Here is a 19645-nt window from a genome sequence, read left to right as displayed (position 1 = left end):
ATGGATGTCTCAGAAGCAGAAAGACTGGAAACGCTGGATCAACTAGTCTGACGATATCAAAATCTGCCGTTCAGAATCTCTAAAGCGCAATAATTGACATGTCAAATCCCATTTAAGAAAACAAAGAGAAGTTGTTTTTCTTTGGTCGATATTTTCTGCACTACCGTATTTCTCAGTCAAAGACAGCGACCTCCATAACTCTTGTCACTGTGACACGGTGGTTGTTAGGCAGGTATCAATCTTCCCGTGTTACTTTCGGCAAACAAAGGAAATAATTGCATAATGTCAAACTATTCCTTCAAGGGGGAAACTTGAAGGTGCGTGAGGCGCCTTGTGAATTTTCGCTCCAAGCTCTGTGTACCTGTGAAGCTAGAAAAGAAACATGCATGCACATACGTGCATGCATGTTTGCGCGCATGAATGTGTGTGTGTGTGTGTGCGTTTGAAGGCAAGTCCGATTGCGTCAGCTCAGGCCAGCTGTTTGTCCATGTGTGCTCAGCACTTTACCGGTGTCCATGTGTTTATGTTTTTGTGTTTGTGGGCGAGGTGGCTGTGGCTGGGGCCAACCTGAGCCCTCCTCCTTGGTGCGTCTGGGAGGTCCAGGGGAGTCGAGGGCTTTGGAGGGCGTGGATGCGTCTGCGCTGAGAGATTTACAGGCTTCAGCCAGGATCACTCTCTTTCGCTGGTGCCAAGTTAAGCAGTAGCATAATTAAAACCTCGGAGGAGTCTCTTTGAAGTCGACAATGGGCTCTTAGGCGAAACCTTAATGCAAACACACATACTGTACGCAGACGCACACTCAAAAGTCATGCAGCCACTTGCGCTGCCCCCGTCTCTGCTCTCGCTCCCGCGGAAATACGCATGCGACCACACACATATACGGCTTGTCCGCGTGTCTCCGTAACACCGTGGAAAGATGCGGGACAGATTAGATTAGAGCTTCTATTTGTTGTCGAGGAGGAAATTCATTTTCCACAGCCAGCCAGTCACAGGGACATTCACGCAAGGCAGTTATTACTCCGGCACATGATTTGACACAGGACAACACGCAATCACAGAGGCGAGGCATTCATATCAAGAAGTCATAAGGGCAGTAAAAAAAAAAACAACAACGACGCAGTTCGGACTGCTATTACAGGTGGTGAAAGCATATGGGGGCAAAATTATGCATCAATAGTAAATGTGAGATTTATCCAGTATGTATGTATATATAGATATAGGGGGGGAAATGAAATTTTCCTAAATGCTCTCCCTCAGTGTATGCTCACATCACCCTTTTGTATACACACACACATACACACACACACACACACACACACACACACACACACACACGCGTGTGCATACTTTACAGGACAATTACTCACATTAAACACCAACAGATGCCATCTTGATTAAATTTGACCGCACAAACACAAATGGAGGCGAGCGGGCCTTGCGTCAAGGGTTCCCAGAGCATATGCCAAGCAGGTCGCCAGGAGTCCGCGCGAAGAAAAAGAAAAAAAAAGGCAAGGATCTGAGACCGCCGGCTGTTGTTGGCCTGCTGACAAACACGCCGCGGAAAAATACCCTCCGAGCCCAGAGGCGGCTGCGGGATCGTGACCTGCCATCCGGCCCTGCTCCGAGACTTGGCCCAAAAACACTGAGAGATGTAAACACGGGAGGGGGGGAGACTAAATGTAGATGTGAGTAATTCACAGCGCACGGGTAGGTGCTGACCGCGTTAAACGAACAATAGCATTACAGCGGGGACATGATGGAAGTGTAAATTGGACAATCTGGGCTTTTTTTCTATAATGAGCTGTTCCTGTGTTTAGTTTTCTTTTTCTTTTTTTTTTCCTCACAGCTCTGGGCTCCACATCAAAGTGAGAAATGGTATAGCTCGTGCATCCCAAGGTTGCAAAGTCAAGTTAGATTCATGCCCCGGACCCACGGCGGCATAGATCAAAAGTATTGGGCCTTGTAATACGATCACAGTGGGAGTTCACAATGTGAGCTAACTCGCTCTTTAGAAGGAGGAAATGGAAAAAGAAAAAGAAAAATGTATGATCCTTATCTGCCATTGCCCATAACCCATGCTGGCGTACTGGCGGTATGCACCAATAAACTCATAAACAAACTGTAATTACTAGCCCATTAGGGTAAGAAGACCCTCACAAACACAGGCTCATAATCTCCACACAGGAGGGATGGAGGCTTGTCACACATTTTCATGTAACCCACTGAACTAAAAAAATTTTTTAAAAAAATGAATACTTAATGATTTGCGACCGGGGGGACAAACAAACCTTTTTTGATATAAGAAGCTTAAGCCCTCTCAAAAGAGATGTAGCAATGTTGACGCCCGCGCCCGTCGCTGTACAAATTGCATTTGAATTGGAGCTCGGCGTAATTGTAAAGGCGGAGGTGATCAGAAAATTGAAGGCTGATTGGTGCTGTATTCGCAATGGATCAACATGTATTCCAACCAGGAAAACAATGGCCGCGGCCTCGTCGACACATCGGGCCGAGTAAGTTTTTTTGTGATGATAAGCCTATGTTGTTGGACCCCCCCCCCCCCCCTCCCCAACCCCGTACGTCTAGACTGAGAGTCTCTTGACACGCTCGCTCGCAAAAATCCAAGTCCACGGAGAGATTGGATGCAGGAACCCCCCCGATGTTCATTCATTATACGAGGCAAGTCTCTCACCGGCTCTGGATGTCACTCTCCGACTCTTAACAGGCCCGTCGTGTTTTGAATGATATACCGTGGCTTTTTCATGACATTTTAGACATTAATATTTCAGGGGATCCTTATATCCCCTCTCGATGCCTTTATTTATTCCCGTGTACTTCAAAGGTGCCGGTCAAGTCCTCTAACCTGGGATATATGCGGGGCTCCGTGTCCTTCTCTTGCCTCCTAGTTGGACAGCGGGGATATCCTCTGAGCCAGTCTCTGACCGTGTGTGTGTGTGTGTGTGTGTGTGTGTGTGTGTGTACAGCTCTTCTCCCTAAATCTGCCTCGCTCCCAACCTTCTGTGGACGCGGCGTGACTCAGTGATCAGGCAGATCAAGCCCACGTCTACCTCAGCTCCGTCTCTGGTGGTGACATTTTCGCCAAACCCCAGGCAATCCAGTCCGCCCCTGATCCCCCTCAGCCCGTCAAGACAGGAGGTCTAGTCGGGCCGCCGAGACTCAGGACTGAAGAAAAGGCAAACTTTATCCAAGGGACATGGGTAATATTCTTAAAAGCGCGGGGTAGAGTCGGGGAGAAAAATTGGGGTGTGCATAGCAAATCGGGGATTTGAGATATATAAATATACAGTATTCTCCGGTGGATTATTCTCTTACATATTTGCAGATTCGATTCTTTTGTCTTTAAAAAGCACCTCCTCTATTCTGGTGTTCCTCAAAGGATCTAATCATGCTTTATTCATTATGATTCCATGAAACTGCTTCTTAATGCAATCGCACAAATAGCAAGCTATGTATATCATGGCTAAAGCATTGATTCTTCGTCGTATTCTATTCTACTTTTTGCAGGAAGAATCGTTGATTAATACATTTATTCGATAATTCATTGGATCAGATTATTGATCAAGCAAACATGTTAAACTTATTTCAGCACTTTGAAGTTATTGTTTTTGCTCCGTTATGTTATCTTAACTTAATTTAAACGTCTTTGTGGTTTGTGAGTGTTTGTCAAGCATAACAAGCAATCTGAAGATGGCATTTTCTCGGGGGGAAAGTGAATTCATTGTTTATTTTTTTGTAAATACTGAATTAGATTTTTTTTTTAAACATATTCTTTTCTTTTCTATTCTTTTCTTCAAATGTCAAGCTCTTGTACAGACATTTTGCACTATAAATCTTACATTTCTGTCAGTGTGCAAATGTAAATCCGACATTAGAACAATGCACATTTCCTATAACTTTCTGAGTCGTGCTGAGTTTAAAAAAAGCATGCTCTTTGTGTCTTTAGGGTCACGTGTGGTAAATTATAACTGGCGATGCGTTAGCGTGTAGAGAGGAAGTTATTAATTATGGTATGTGCTGATGTGTTGAAGTGAACGGTATAAGCCTCTGGTTGCTAATGTGGTTGGTGTTTGACCGAGCTCGCTAATATGTCTGTGGGGACGCGGGGGGTTCTAATTAATCCTGAGCTGACGGTCGAGCCAGGACGTCCCCTGGGAGGCATCAGGGGAAGCAAAGAGTATCGGCACACTTACCCACAGATTAGACTCAACACCCTCACTGGGACGCTGGAACGGGATGCCGGGCTAAAGGTTTGTAATTGTTCTCCTCTCTCACCTGGTTAAGTGAAAAAGGCGACGGCAAAACTGTAAATGATCTGTTTTTAATATTTTTTACAACCGGTCTGTCAGTCAAATGTGGGCGTCGGCGGAGTGAAGCAATAATAATGATGGAAAATAGAGAATATTCATGTCCTGTCCGACTCACTCAAAGTTTCCTCTGCTGAAAAGGTTGTCTGACGGAGGCTGAATCTCATGCATGTTTGTCAATATGATTTTCCCTCTCCCCTTCACCCCCAGAGGAACATGCCAGTCCCTTAAGGTTTCTGACTCAAATGCCAACATCTGTCTGGCAACGGCGGCAGAATGAGCCAGACTAGGACACCTTCATCAGAGGTATTCTCTGGTTGACAGAAGCCACAAGGTGGAATTTTTACGGAGATGAAATAATGGGAGAGCTGAAAAGCGGCTTGAGTATGCAAATCCCCCCACTGCACCCACCCCGTGTTAAACAATCCATCTTGATTAATATTTCATGCGGCGAAAATGTATTAATCAGGGGGAAAAAGTTGAAACTTCTCCGCTTTCCCAGAGGATATACTTGCGCGTGTGATGTCATTTTCTGGGCGACCATCTTGGAAAATTGGAGACAAAACATCGTGTAGTAATGGGCCACAAAGAAGCAGCTTCTCTCCCTCTCCTGTCTGGAGCTCATGAGAGTTTGCGCAAACAAGGCCAAACGTGTTGAAAGTCCAAAAGCATTGGGATCCACAAACAATTTGGCACGGCCGCTCATACTTATCCCCCATTCACAAACCTTCTTTTTTGTACATTTTACTTGGCACCATCTGCCGCAACCCCCCCCCCCCCCCCGCCCCCCAAGCCTACTCCACTGATAGACAAGAGCGGGTGAGAGTAGCACATCACGGTACCACATTGCTCTCTACCTCGCCGCTTTCATTATATTGTCATTTTGAATTATCAGCAGCGATGGACTGGCAAGAATGACTGACACATTCCTGCGAGCGGAGCGGCTACAGCCTGGCTCTCCAGCATGTCCTGGCAAGCCCGGCTCCGCGCCGTGCCAGATGAGAGAGGGCCGGCCAAGTGTCTGGCCAAAGGGGCTGCACTAATACTGCATAAATGGGGGGGAATCCCCTGCCCCCATGTTGGCTGAAAACAATACATCTGTGTTGAAATGGAAGGCGATATACCTGGGAAGACATGTGCTCATCCCATGATTATATGTAATTGAGCCGAGAAGTCGCATAAAAAGGCAGCAACGCAGATATGGTAGGGTGAGTACATTTTAATATCGGCACTGTATCCATTACCAAATGTCAATTTGAAGTCAAGTGATATAATTGAATAAAAAACAGATGCTCCCTTGCCAGAAATGCGAGGCACTATAGCAAATGTGTCAGTGAAAAGCCCTGTCTGAAAGAGCGAGCGACGGTGACAGGAGAAGATATACGACCATAAAATGTGGTTTTTAGCAGCAAATTAGATCGCGGAGCAGCGCATTTCACCATCATTTGCATTTTGCATGTAAGCAGTGCGGGGCCAAAAATACTTGGCGCAACACCACCGGTGGTGGTCTCGGAGGGGCTTAGCAGCGCCGGAAGAGAAGCGCAGAGATGGGCGAGGAAGACAATGAAAATGAAGAAGGGATGGGGGGGGGGGGAGAAAGGACGTGCTGATAAAAAAAAAAAAAAGAAGTCCCCAGTGCGGCAGGGGTGATGGCCAGGACGGGGTCCCGTGGGACGTTCCGTTTCACAAGACGCTGGGATCCACATCAACCAGTTAGCAGTGGTTTTACAGCTATGACTCTGCGGTGAAAACCACTTTGTTGCCTAGGATGTAAATTACGTGTTCATAGAGAGAGACAGGCTCTGACACTGGAGGGATCCAAATGCACTGATCCTCTGCGTTTCTCTACTCACCAGGCAGAAGTTAGAATTTCTATCATGGTGCCCAAAGAGGTAGATGGACGTCTCATAACTGGAAGTATCTGGGCACTTAGGATGTGTGCTGCCTCATTTTATTTAATTTAGTTTTTGGAGTAGAAACACAACGTAGCTCACTGACTCTGTGGGTTTTTCTGTCCATGTCCTCAGGACTGCAACACTTTTAAAAAGGCAGCTCATCTGATCCCCTGCAGTTCACATGAAAATAGTTGTTAATGAAATTCTGTACAGCCACTTTTTTTTTTTTTTTTTGCGGATTAGTCAAACAGACACGAAGCAATTTGTTAGCTCGACAACTAAGGCCACGAGGTCAGGACAATTTGTTTGAACAACTTTGCCGGGAACTGTGGTCTAATTTGTCAGTCGGAAGAAAGGCAAGCAGACGTAAAAGTGACGAATAAAGGAGACGCAAATCTTTTCTTTTTTTAACCTCATCTCACTCTGACGGTCCATGACATCCGAGCTGGTGCTCGTCTGAACATATCTGAAATAAACGTTGGAAATCAGTTTCCAACTGTGTAAAAAAACAAAACAAGCCCTCTGCAAGACACGTTTCGCGTTCTCGGTTTCCCACACCCTGCTCTGGGAGTATTGTGAAATCCGGAATAATTTGTATCAGGGCAAGGCTCGAGAAGGATTTGTTTCACCTCATTCGATCCACATTATCTTTTTGCATATCTCAGCGTACACACACACACACAAACACACACACCCTCTCTACAGTAAGTGCCCGCCCCCCTCGTGAAACCACGGCTGAGTCTCCTGCATATCAAACTGGCTGTCTACAGTTAACCGGTGCTCTGCCATCTCTCCTTGGCCACGAGCACAGAGATGGGCCCTGAGGCGCACACGCACACACGCACACGCACACGCACACGCACACACACACACACACACACACACACACGCACGCACGCACTTTCCATGCTCGTGTGTCTGTGAATGCTTGGTCTTTTTCCAGTTAAAATCTCGTCCCCGGAGTTTTCGTGCGCAACATGTCAGCCCCCCTCAGTCCGTCCTCACCTCCGTGTGATTCTTGGACCGCTCTCAAGACCGGTGTCAAAACTTCTTGGAACCAGACTGAGGCAGTTATAGGAAGGTATTGTCAGGCACCTCAGTCCCAGTGTTTCGGAGGGAAAGAATGCTTTCAAGGACCTGTTGACTCCTCACGCTGCAGGGAATGACTTCTGGGCTGAAATGCTGAGAGTTAAAAAAAAAGAAGAAGAAAAAAAAGACGTCCTTTGATTTTGGTTCGAAAAGATGTTTCTCCCGACACAAGAGACCGCCGAGGGCTGAAAATGAACACTCCTTTTTCTTTTTCCTTCACTCTCTCTCTCTCTCTGCATAATTTCAGTATTAAAGAGAATGAGTGTTTAAGGCCACAGCTGAAGTGACTGAGGACCGGTCGCTTAAACTAACTATGCCCATAAACATCCTGACGCCAGTTAATTGTCGGTTTGGAGATCAACCCCCAGCCCCTCCTCCCCCCCAGCCTTGCTTTCTTTCTCCGACACTCTCTGTGCGCATTTCTCCCCATTCTCAAACAATGAATGATATTTCTTTTTGTGTGTGTGTGTGTGTGTGCAGAAAACGTGCGATAGAGCGGGCGACGCAAAGGGAGAGCGAGGAAAAGCGAAGAGAGGGGGAGAGAGTTGGAGAGATTGCAGGCCCTGGTGGTGTGAGAAGGGGCGTATGGCACCCATTATCTTGTTTATTAAAAGCGAGTTTCTCTCCTCCGCTCCCTCCTCCCCATGCAGCTGACCGCAGATATTTCCAAGGGCCTCGCTCTGCTGCTCTGTGCCTACTTCACAGGCGGCTGGAAGGGTCGCAGAAGTTGAAACCGGAGGGTGTCAATCGCCCGCTTCGCTTTGTGACCCAGCGGCGGCATCGCAAAGGATTTGACATATTTTGTGGAAGTGTGCATGTGTAGCAGCCGTGTGTGTTCGCTTACGTGTGCACATGCAGAGCTGAGCATAGTTGATATGTGCATGCGCGTTTGTCGACTAATTCCCGATGAAAGAGGTCCCATGATGAAGGGAAAGTCAGATTTGTCATTTTTTGCTGACAAAGTCTACGCAACATTGTGCAGTACAGCTTTCTGTTCATGCATGGCTGATGATGTAGTCTGCAATGGAAAAAAATGATGCAGATTATGACTCAAAAGTCTCAATAACTTTTTCAACAGTTTAAAAAGTCCCTTCCTTTGATACAGAATAGATTCATCCACATGTATGCACTTATTCGCGCATCAAGGCGTTTGCATTAGGGTGGGCATTGATTGATTGATTGATTGATTGATTGATTGACACACATACAGCCCAACCAGTGTTGAAATCGGATGCATGGTGCATTATTTATTTACACTGGCTTATAACTTATAACAAGTGGCACAGTGTTTATTAGTGAATGTTGGTATTTTAGAGTTTTACCTATATTTGTTGGCACAGCAAGCTAGAACCTGGGACTATTCCGGACAAAACTCCGGGGGACGTCTGGTCACCGTAGCTGAAGCGGCATGTCCCGGGCAAATTTTTTTTACGTATTTGCCAACAACTTATCCGTGTTATAGATATGTTGATAAGGAAACAGCCTGGTTCTTGTATTGTAGTGTCATTGCTCCTCCTATTGATATGCAGAACATAAGGGTAAATTGGTATATTTTATGAGTCAAACAGATATGATAAGGATAAATCTAATGTAAACCTGTTTGACTACATAGTCTCCATAGCCTCCGTTTCATTGTTCACATCCTCAAACAATATTTGATTTTACAAGAGAGGAGGTTTGTATGACGAGGTCAAACCAATGTTTTTGGTGGATGTGACACTACTTCATAAAGGAAAAATCTAGGATCATCATATATATGTATATCATATCCTTTGGCCTCGGAGGCAGCAGTGTCCCGTGGCAGTGGCAGCGGTGCTTCTCATGGTTGCTGCTTACATTTTGATATAAGCACACTCGCCGCATACTTTTCATCTTGCGCTTCTGGTTTTTCGAAAAATGTCACCACACTCCAAATACTTTCTATAGGCTCTCACTGCAGCAGGCGGCTGCTTCGACATGTGGAGGAATCCAAAGCTTGACAGCACCCGCCACGTCTAGTTACAGTTACAAGGCTTTGACTGGGCAATTGCAGACGCAGCCCCGGGGGAGGGGCCAAGTAAAGGGTCAGTTAATCAACGTGTCAGGTCCGATGGTCAGTTCTCACACTCACACAGGGTTGGGTTAACAACTCAAGACCTCTAGAGGCCCCCAAAACACCAGGCTTACCGAGAGTCAACTGGTTTGTGGAAGCGTATTGAACAATTGGCAGCATGACCTGACATGACCCGGGCCTTGACCCTGACAACGAGGACCTGTCTTAATCAAATTACTGCACAGAATTTCTGAGGCCTAGATATATTACAGCATAGAGAAAAAATAAATACTGAAACTAACTCATTAATCCTTGCAGGTTAATTTGAATCTTATGTAGTCACACAAACGATCACAGTTCAGCCTGTCTTCCATCAAACATTAGCTCAAAATATTAACTTCATTAAAGTCACAAGAATATTCCCCCCCTGGTAACATTGGCGACGACGGTGCAATTTGAAATCATTAACGGCAATTAACTTCATAGATTGTGACGCACCCGTCAATTGAAATCCACGATGTGTTCAAACTCAATCTCGTTGCATTGCCCTCGTCCTCGCGGTGCAACTTTTTATGTCCGACAGTTGGCGCCTTCGTGTCCAGAGCGACTCGTTCCTTTCAGTGGTGAATTCACGTTATCCAAATGTTATTTTTCGTGTAATGAGTAACACCCCTCGCGCTGTCTGTGTGGACCCCGCGTTATGTGTTGTCCACACTGTATACAGATGCCCATGAGACACTGATCAGCACTACTGTATATGAAGTGAGGTGAAGTTTACTGCTGGTAAAGCTGGCTGTAAAACATCTGAAGCATTTCTGTATCTCCTCCATCTCATGCCGATTCAAAGTGAATATCCACCGGCCCCCCGAAATGAAACAAAAGTCATATGTTTTTCATTGGCAGCGATCGGTTTGCAATGTGAATTGTGCACATGACTGGGTTAATAATCCCATAGCTGCAAAAAAAAAAAAAATGGCAAGAGGCACTCGTGACGGCGCTTCTATATTTCGTGTAGATGAGGTGTTGACACTGGGTAGACGGTTGTCAGGGTGACTTTTAAAAAAAGAAAAATTTATGTTGTGGGTATTTCTGTTGGAGAATTGTTAACACAATACAGATTTGAAACGAAAGAAATAAAGAGGACAATTTTGTCGGTCACATATTTTCTCTGCAGCTCGAGCAGATCATTGTCATAAACATCACAAATTAACATTTTGGTGTATGTGGTTCACAGTTTTTGGGAGAGACTTAAGACATGTTTGCATACGCAGACAGAAGAGACTGTTAGAATAAGTAGGACTTAACTTTTTGAGGCACAGTTTCACTCCGAACGCTCTGCTTGCTTCGTCGAAACTCCCCCAGGAGTTGCAGGAGCTCAAAAAACATACTTCACATTGTTTTTATCACCTAGATAGTTTATGACGTTTCCCTAATTTTTGATGTCAGTTGCCAATAAACCGGGTGACAAGTCTGCAACAGAAGTCAGTCCGAGACGCCAGCTGTAAACCACGATTGAAATATAATGGATCTTATTTTAGCACACTCTTTATATTTGGGTTTCTGTTATTGGAGTTTGACAACAGTTTATTCAAAACAGCAACAAACCGATGTCTCTAAGGTCTAAATAACTTCAGCCATAACCAAAGATATGTACAATATATTAACATCCATAACATAACATATTGTGCATTGTTTTTTTCTGTAAATGGCTTTTGGGGAAACAAAAGGATTTAAATTTTTCATCATAGCATAGCCGAAATGAATATGGTATGATAGACAAATTATTCCTTATTAGGTGTACTTACAATGCTTAATTGGTGTTTGAATATTTTTTTAACTTTGCCCAGTATGTGGCAAAGTTTAGGGCCACCACCACACACCTTTTTTAAACGTTTTTCAAGGTAATAATTGGTCAATTTTGCAGTTCACATGTGGATCTGTGAGACCCCAAATAACGAGGGAGTAGTGATTCCAAAGTCACAAAAACATAAGGAATACTCTGTGTATATACTGTAGCATATGAAAGGGGCGTAGTATATACACAAATACACAAGTACACATACACAACGATGTCTTGTGTGTGTGTGTGTGTGTGTGTGTGTGTGTGTGTGTGTGTGTGTGTGTGTCCAGGTCACTGTGCGGCATCGTTATCAGACACATCTGCAGCAGGAAAACAACTGTTATTCAATTTGCACCGAAACAAATCTCCAAAGGCCGTTCAATTCATCAGGGCCAATTACTGACTCAGAGTGCTGGAGGTTATCTCCACCCGCCGCACACTGCACTCATTCAGACATCGGCCATCAGCTCTGCTGTGGATCGGGGCGCTGCCCGCATGGCTGCACAATGGCCTCACAGTGCTGCTAGACACCGGGTGGTCCAACTGTTTGACACTGCCCAGCAAACTGCCGTACTGTAAATCCAAGGATCTTTTTTCTCTCTCTCTCTCTCTCTCTCTCTCTCTCTCTCTCTCTCTCTCTCTCTCTCTCTCTCTCTCTCAAGGACACTGATTCTCAAATCTGTTGGTGTCAGACGAAATCCCACACTTAAAAAATACAATACTGATAACAGATCAGCGCCACGGAGAGAAAGAAGTTCGCGGCAGCCAGAGCGGGCCGCAGAGCAGCTCCTCCGGGCCTGGTCTGTTGGGTTCTGTTTGCCTGTCCTGCTTCGTGATCCCTCCTAATTGGCCGTCATTACACCCCACATTACCCTATCAGGGCACGGCTAGAGGGGAAACAGACCATGGTGGTGGATGGGACGCTTTGGTAAGTCTGAATTACACAACTCCGGGGCCATGACTAATATTGGCGCAGTCGGTAACTGCTAATGTAAGCAATGTAGCAGATGCCCACGGTGGAATAACAACAAATATCGTCCGGTTAACCTTCTCGCAAGGCTGCCTTCGACCAGTCGGAGAGGCACAGGCCCAGCCAGGCGCACAGTGATGGCTCTCATTCAGCTGTGATTGTGTTTCACTCTGTTCACTCAAAGTATTTATTAGTTTTAGCTGTTTCTCTTTTTATTTTTTTTTGGGGGGGCGGTGGGGTCTCGTTTTGTGTGCGTAGTTGCACGTGCGTATTTCTCCGTGTCTGTTTTTCCTGTGTTGTCAATGTTAAAAAGTGGGAAAAAGCGATCCTTCACGGTAATAGCTGGGTCCTCGCACACGAGTACGCGCGTGAACGGGGAAATCGCTCGAGACGGAGCGAGAAAAGCACGGCAGGGACGAAGAGAGACGGAGTGGGCGCAGATCACTTCCATACTTTTTCTCCTTTTTGTTTTTTTCGTGACTCATGAGTTGAATTGTTTGTTTTCGTTTGGAGAGTCTGCTTATGTTAATTACGCTCTCCTCTGTTTGGGAGAAATAAGAGTCGAAAATATTTTTCAGCACAAACACAAACACTTTGACAGAATGCAAACATGAGAAGACCCCCCCCACCACCAACCTACACACACCCCCGCACCCACCCGAATCCACACCTCTCGGCCCTGCCGCTCGCACACTGAAGGAAATTAAACATCTGTCTTTTCTCTCCCTCACTCCCTGCAAAAAAACTTGGCATCTTTGAGTAATTTTTCTTTTCTTCTGCTTGTTCTTTTTTTTTTTTTTTTTCGTGGTCAGGTCTGGGATTCCCTTTGCCACAGCCGAATTCAATTTACTGCACACTTTTTTTCTCCTTTTTTTTTTTTTTCCGCAGGAGCCCAGTTCTTCTCGTACGGGACACTCGGGGGACAACAGCACCGGGACCTGAACCCCAGTCCGAACCACCGCAGGACGAGCCTCGGTTCGCCCCTCGGATGCGACGGATGCGACTGCAGCCTTGACCCATGTGCCGAGCCGTTGGGCCGCCTGATTGAAGTGCACCACACTTGAGAACATCAGCGCCTTGCATCCATTGAAATAATAAGCTGACCCAGAGAGCTGCTCGCCTTTGAGCTGCAGCCAAGCCATCTGAATCCACTCTGCCCAAATGAGGGCTTATTTTTCAAAGCGTCTCCCCCTCATGTGCGCCGGCCCGACCCTGCGCCCGTGTGCTGTGTGCGCTGCACTGCACCGTACGGGCCGCTTTGGGAACGGAGCAGATCACGTCTGTGGCCGAACAGTTTGTTCGGTGAGTCACTTTATCCTGGAGAGTTGCGTCTTCGCAGTCTTGAGTTTCCAGCAGTTTCCCCTCCCCCCCAAAAAAAGTTTTGTTTGGTGTTTGTTCATAACCTTTGAGTCAACATTTCTCTGGCGTCTCTTCCCATGTCACAAACGGAAAGTCCGGCTGAAACGAGATGAGACACCATGAGGGATGCAGAAGTAAAAAAGTTCAGTACGTCAGTTTGGTTTTCGTGACATTCAGGGACCATGTACAGAAACCTCACACCAACATGAGAGATGCTTTGTAGCGATACTTCCAATCATCTACAACATACGGTTACAGCGAATTCAACAAGTTCAAAATGCAATGAGTGATAATGCAATAAATGGCATTTGATCATCAAAACAAATAAAATTCACTCTCATGAAATTATTAGCTGTGCTGCAAATTGTTGTCGAGTGTATTTAACCGTCTGTGAAGTAGCTACATAGGTTGTACATTTTTAACCATCTTTAGACATTTAATGTACTTTGACAGGTCTTGGTTCATTTGCTTATTTGACAGGCACAGCCATTTTGATAGTCAATGAATCATTTGAGTCTTTAAAGCAAAAATAATGCCAATATTTTTATAGACCAAACTGATATATTGAGAAAATAATCTCCTTGTCCTTTGGGAGCCATAAAATACCCAGAAACAGATATGAAGATACACGTGCGTGTGCTTTTTTTTTTTTACGTTGATGAAATATAATCATTTCTACATAGTCCACAGTGACGTGCCTTCACTATCTTTATACCCAAATAGAGTTCACCCCGCAAAAAAGTCACTCTGACTTTGGGGCCATTTAATCGCCGTCATTGTTCAGGTCAGAAAAGGTCATTAAGAGTTAATATCACCTATATCATTCCATTGAAGTCCTTTTGTGGTAAACATGCGGAGGCGCGGGGGGATTTGTTCTATTAGATATTGCACTGAAGAGGTTCTCAACATGGTTTCTATTTTCAGTAATTTTCACATGGGCCAGTGAGATGTGTCCGGCTCAGGTTTCACTAATAGCACTCGCTAACCAGTGTGTCCCAGCGCTTCATTCCCCCCTGCCCCTGTTTTTTTTTCCCCCTTTGCAATTTGACAAGTCTTTACAACATCTGACATGTGTTTGAATTCAAAAGGCCAACTTGGAGACTCCTCTTTTTCCGCGCTCATCCATCCATTTGCTTTTTCTTTTTTTTTCTTTTTTTTCATCTTTTCCTGCATCTTGTTCTCGATTAGAACTGTCGGTGGGCCGTCGTCACTCCGCGGGCCCATAATCTGCCCCCACCCACACAGGCTACGGTAGCCAGTCAGCAGAAAACATGAATGGGAATTAATCTGCAGTGGACATGTTGCAGGGCCAGTAAAGTTTTTTTTCTTTTCTCCTCTTTTTCTAGTGGTTACAGAGAAAGAGTTCGACGCATGGAAGAGAGGAGAAACATGTCAGTCAGCGGCGAAATTCCAACACCTCACGAGGAGGGGGAAAGAGAAAGGAGGAGAGAGAAAGAACAGGGAGAGGGGAGAAAGACGTCACCACGCAATCTGCTCCCTCAGCACAGCTCCTCAGATGTGGTCTGGCACCTAGTTCACAAAGCCAACCAGATCCACACATTGACTTCATATATCTCTGGAAAGGGGTGAGTGGAGGGCGTGTGATGGGGAGGGCAGGAGGGGGAAAGAGAAAGTGGGAGCGGGTGACGGGGGGGGGCGCCGGTGGTGGGGTGTGACGAAGAAAGGGAAGAGCGAGTCTTTTGTGTTTACTCACACCGAGTCGCTGCCAGAAAAACGCGAGACCACATAAACGCTTGACTTTTTTGTCATCTTTGCTGACCCAGTCCCATGTGAAAGATTGATGAGGGAGATGATGAACTAAAATAAACCAATCTCGCAGTCACTCACGCAGACAGGCAGCCGAGCAGGCAGACGACGCGCAGACAGGCAGGGCCCTCTGCAGGGAGCGCAAGGCCCAGATCCTCCGCGGCCAAGTTTCCCCTCTTTTCCCACACACACACACACACACACACACACACGAACACACACACACACACACACACACACACACACACACACAGGGTCTGACTGGTCATTCAGTAGCAGCCTGCTGCCCTCTTTTGTCAATATTATGGCTGTACTGAATGGATACAATTTTGATCACAGCAGTGCAAGATTTGATGTGAAAATGGAACATAGGGGCCGACAGATTTGTGATCCGCCTCCAGAGAATGAATGGAATCTCAACCACTAGTTTTTAGATGAAGCCAATAAAAACTCCTTCTTTTGACACACAAACTCTCTTCCTGACAAGAATAATAGCTATTAAATAGATAACATGTAACAGAATATACGCTGCAACTTCCAGGCCCCCCTCCCCCCGGTGTTCCTCCGTCGTCAACAGTGTACAGAACAGCGGCTTTTATGAATCCATAAAATGATGTCTTGTTTTAACGAGAAAAGAAATTCATCGCTACCGTAATTGGTAAGTGCCCAAATCATTAAGCCCTAATGCGGGGTATTTTCTTTGGAGGTAGTTTCCATTTAAGAGACAAGTGTCTAATTGGTGAGTTGTTGAAAAGCACCACTACCTCCCCAGAGATCGTTTCTGAAATCATATAGAGGATAATTCCCTTTCAATTAAAAGCTACAGTATTCCAGGTTTTGATTTAATTGAATGCGTTTATTCAAATTGCGGGTGGGGGGTGGGGGGTAGGGGTTGGCGGCACCGTGATTCCATTAGGGGTGGTGTAATATTATGAGGCCAGTGTGAAAATTTCCCTGTGTCTAAGGAAAATAGAGCAATATCAGAAATAAATTACTCGAAAAAGCGAGCACTCCAAAGTAGACGGCGGGCCGGCACGGGCGCAGATTGAATAAACAATGTTCAGCGCAGAAAAGCATAATGCTGAATAAAGATGACCTGCTGCCGCCGCCGCCACTGTATTTGAATATTATTGGAATTAATTTGTCAGCCCATCCCTGAACACTGAGTATTTGTCAGGGGACTGAATAAGATCTCCTGCAGCTTTTCGAAGTAACGCACGCACGTGTGGAATATGGCGAGGCGAAAGTGTTTCTGTGTGTGCATGAGTCGGCAGCTGGGATGAATCATGGTCAGGGCGACACGGGTGGCAACCGGTGCAACGGCTGGATTGTATGTGTTGTCACCCGAGACAAATCCAGCTTCATCTTTCGGTCTGCAAGACTCAAGACTCGGAACTCAAACCACGAATGTGCAGACTCGTAAAAGTTAAAGGTGAGGAGTTATCTCATTCTCCTCATCTCTCAGTTTGTTCTGTTGTTCCTGTTCCCTCTCTCCCCCGCTCTGTCCCTCCCTCCCTCCCTCTCCCTGGCAGGTGTCGCACCCACACTGTGGCCTCTGGGCTGCAGTAGCAGTGCAGCACACCAAGATAAGGGCTGTGCGGAGACAAGCGCACATCCTGTATGAGGTTAGGCCCCTACCAGCACATATATGTTTTTGTGTGTGTGTGTGTGTGTGTGTGTGTGTGTGTGTGTGTGTGTGTGTGTGTGTGACTGTGTGTGACCGCAGCTCCTTCCCGTCTCCACGCCAATGAGGACAGAGCCTGCGGTCGCAAGGTGCAGGTGTGAGCGACAGAGAGAGACCTGAGAAACTCCACCGTGTTCTGATCTCATGGTCGTTTTGATAAGTCTGTGAGCAAACAAGGTCAGAAGGGGTGAGGGCGAACCCTGCCGTTGCGACGGCGGTCGACAGATGTCTGGATCTCAATTGCAACTCGCCAGGTTTCAACTCCGCACTCGGCGAGGCTCGTCTGCGGTGCGGGGCGACGCTGTCCAATACAAAGTTTGCTGTCTCCATATATTCACTGTCAGATATCCTCACGGATCCCTCGCATGTTGTGAAGCTTTGACTCGCAGAGGTGGAGGCCCGTGAAACTTGTTGGTGGCCAAGGATTGGAATTGAAATCAGAGTCACAAAGCCATTTGTCAAAGGCAGTGTGTGCGTGTGTGTGTGTGTGTGTGTGTACTGTAAGTTGAGCTAAGCACAAAGCTTATTAAGTTTATTCATACATCTGGGACTGCAATGCCCTCTCATGGCTGCAGGAGTATACACCCGTGTGTGTGTGTGTGTGTGTGTGTGTGTGTGTGTGTGTGTGTGTGTGTGTGTGTGTGTGTGTGTGTGTGTGTGTGTGTGTGTGTGTGTGTGTGTGCGTGTGTGTGCGTGTGCGTGTATGTGCGTGTGCTTTAAATGGAGTGGAAAAGTGAAAGCAAAACCTCCCACAATGCGACGGGATACTGCGTCCAATGAGGGTGGACGTGTTAAAGGGGGGAAACATCACATGTTGTCAATATGGAAAGGATGTGGAGCTTCCTGCTCTGTACTGTCAATTGCCCTGCCTTCCTCCGAGTCTCTCTGCGAGGAAGGTGGCTTTTTAATGTGTGCAACGCAATAACTGCTCATGACGTGTGTATCCCCCCCAAAAATACACACCAGCTTTACCAGCTTTATGCAAACTTATGCATTTATGTATGTGCAAATGTGATAACACATCTTCCAATAGTCTTAAACCTGTGATATTGCCTGAAACTACTGAAGTTTATGCGTGCTTGCACTGCCTCTCACACACACACACACACACACACACACATCTACAGGCCATCTCACAGGCCATCCCATCAAAGCAGCGACTATTTCTCCTATACTCCCTGCTTGGCTTTTTCTCTCTAAATCTGACACCGCTCTCATAATAAGCAGCCTTGCATATCAGCTCCTTGGAAAGAGATGCAACTGTTCAACTGAGGGGAGGAAGGCGGGAGGGGGGGTAAAGGGAGGGGGCGGGGGTGTGGGGAAAGGAAGGAGGGAGGGAGGTGGTGCGGCTGTGTGGGGTGGGGGGGGGGCGATAGAAATCGCGAAGACTTCTGTCACTTCATGAAAAATAGCTTCCCCTTTGGACGGAACTTCACAGGCCACAATCAAGCGGTGCCAAGACGCTGCAATCGTGGCAAATCAAGTCAGCATCTATTAATAATATTTCTGGGGCTGCTGCGGTGAGTGCGTGGCGTGTCCTCCCGCTGTCACAGCCCCGTGATGGAGCGCTGCCTTTATCTCAGCCCTGGCACGCTTCTGTCACCGTGATAAACAATTCACACACAAATATGAATAAGGATCCTCCCAGTAGGCCCCTACACACCCTGCCTTTTCCCCTCATTTTGTAGATGGGGGGAATGTAATCTTCGGGCTTGGTCTTTCTTTCTTTTCCTCTCTTTCGCACTCTATCCATCACTCTCTTTCTCTCCATCTATCTCCCCCCCCTCTATCTCTCCACTCTCTTCCTCCACACCTCTGTTCCCTCCTTTCTCTTTCTTTCCAATCTGTCTTTCAAAGATATGTAAATGACCCTGAGATGGGACCCCAGTGCGTAGGTGGTGTAGCGTGAATGTCAAAGCCCGGGCCTGTGAACCCCTGCACACACACACGTACGCACACACACACACGCACACACACGCACGCACACACACACACACACGCACACACACGCACATGCACACGCCTGCATGGTAAAGATGTCTGCTTTGCATGCTTATTCACAATCAAATGTTAGAGTTGCCCGTGTGTATGTCATGCATACATTCTCACACGCGCGCGCACACACACACATGAATAGACAGTCGGTATAAGACAGGGAGTAATGCACACACAAAACCCATCTGAAGGACACTGGTTACCTGATTGTCAGAAATCAAACAGACCTTGTCGTCCACTGTTACGTTACACAATGCAGCTTTATCACGACCATTGTGAAAATGTAAATACAATCCATCCATTAAATTTTCCCTGAAATAGCTGAGTGAAAAATGATAATTAGCGCACAATCCTGTGTTTCTTTCCACTGCCTATAGCGGCTGTGCTGACTGTCATTTTGCGCACCACCACTAACACTATATTATTCAAAGATTATTCCTCCCTCAAATATGTTTTATGGAATGAAAGGATATACAATATCATGACATTATAGGGGAGGGGGGGAGAGCTCACGCACAAATACTTAAAAAGAATCAAAGATGGTGGACAAAGACAAAAGAGTGATACCTCTTCTCGTATTGAAGATGAATGTTGTGACTTTGGATAATTGATAGGAAGCTGTCAGATCATGTAAAACTCCCTCCTCCAGCAAAGCCCCTTACTCCTTCAAGGTGCACGGTATTGATAAACTC

General features: G+C 46.2%; 1 long non-coding RNA gene across 2 annotated transcripts in view; it reads left to right on the top strand.

The window, feature by feature from the left end:
* Positions 1–15095, top strand: part of LOC118290592 — a 53436-nt gene extending 38341 nt beyond the window's left edge. Inside the window, exons 4-5 of one of the 2 annotated variants that reach the window (XR_004786457.2) lie at positions 13037–13450; positions 14854–15095. This is a non-coding gene — a long non-coding RNA (uncharacterized LOC118290592). Of the gene's footprint in view, positions 1–13036; positions 13923–14853 lie in introns of those variants that run through there. The other variant, XR_007030125.1, reaches the window with a different exon arrangement.
* The last annotated feature ends 4550 nt before the right edge of the window (positions 15096–19645 follow it).

The sequence above is a fragment of the Scophthalmus maximus genome, chromosome 18 (genome assembly GCF_022379125.1).
Source record: "Scophthalmus maximus strain ysfricsl-2021 chromosome 18, ASM2237912v1, whole genome shotgun sequence".
NCBI lineage: Eukaryota > Metazoa > Chordata > Actinopteri > Pleuronectiformes > Scophthalmidae > Scophthalmus > Scophthalmus maximus.
The sequence above is the reverse complement of the archived record's forward strand: the minus strand, read 5'-3'. Positions and strand labels throughout refer to the sequence as shown.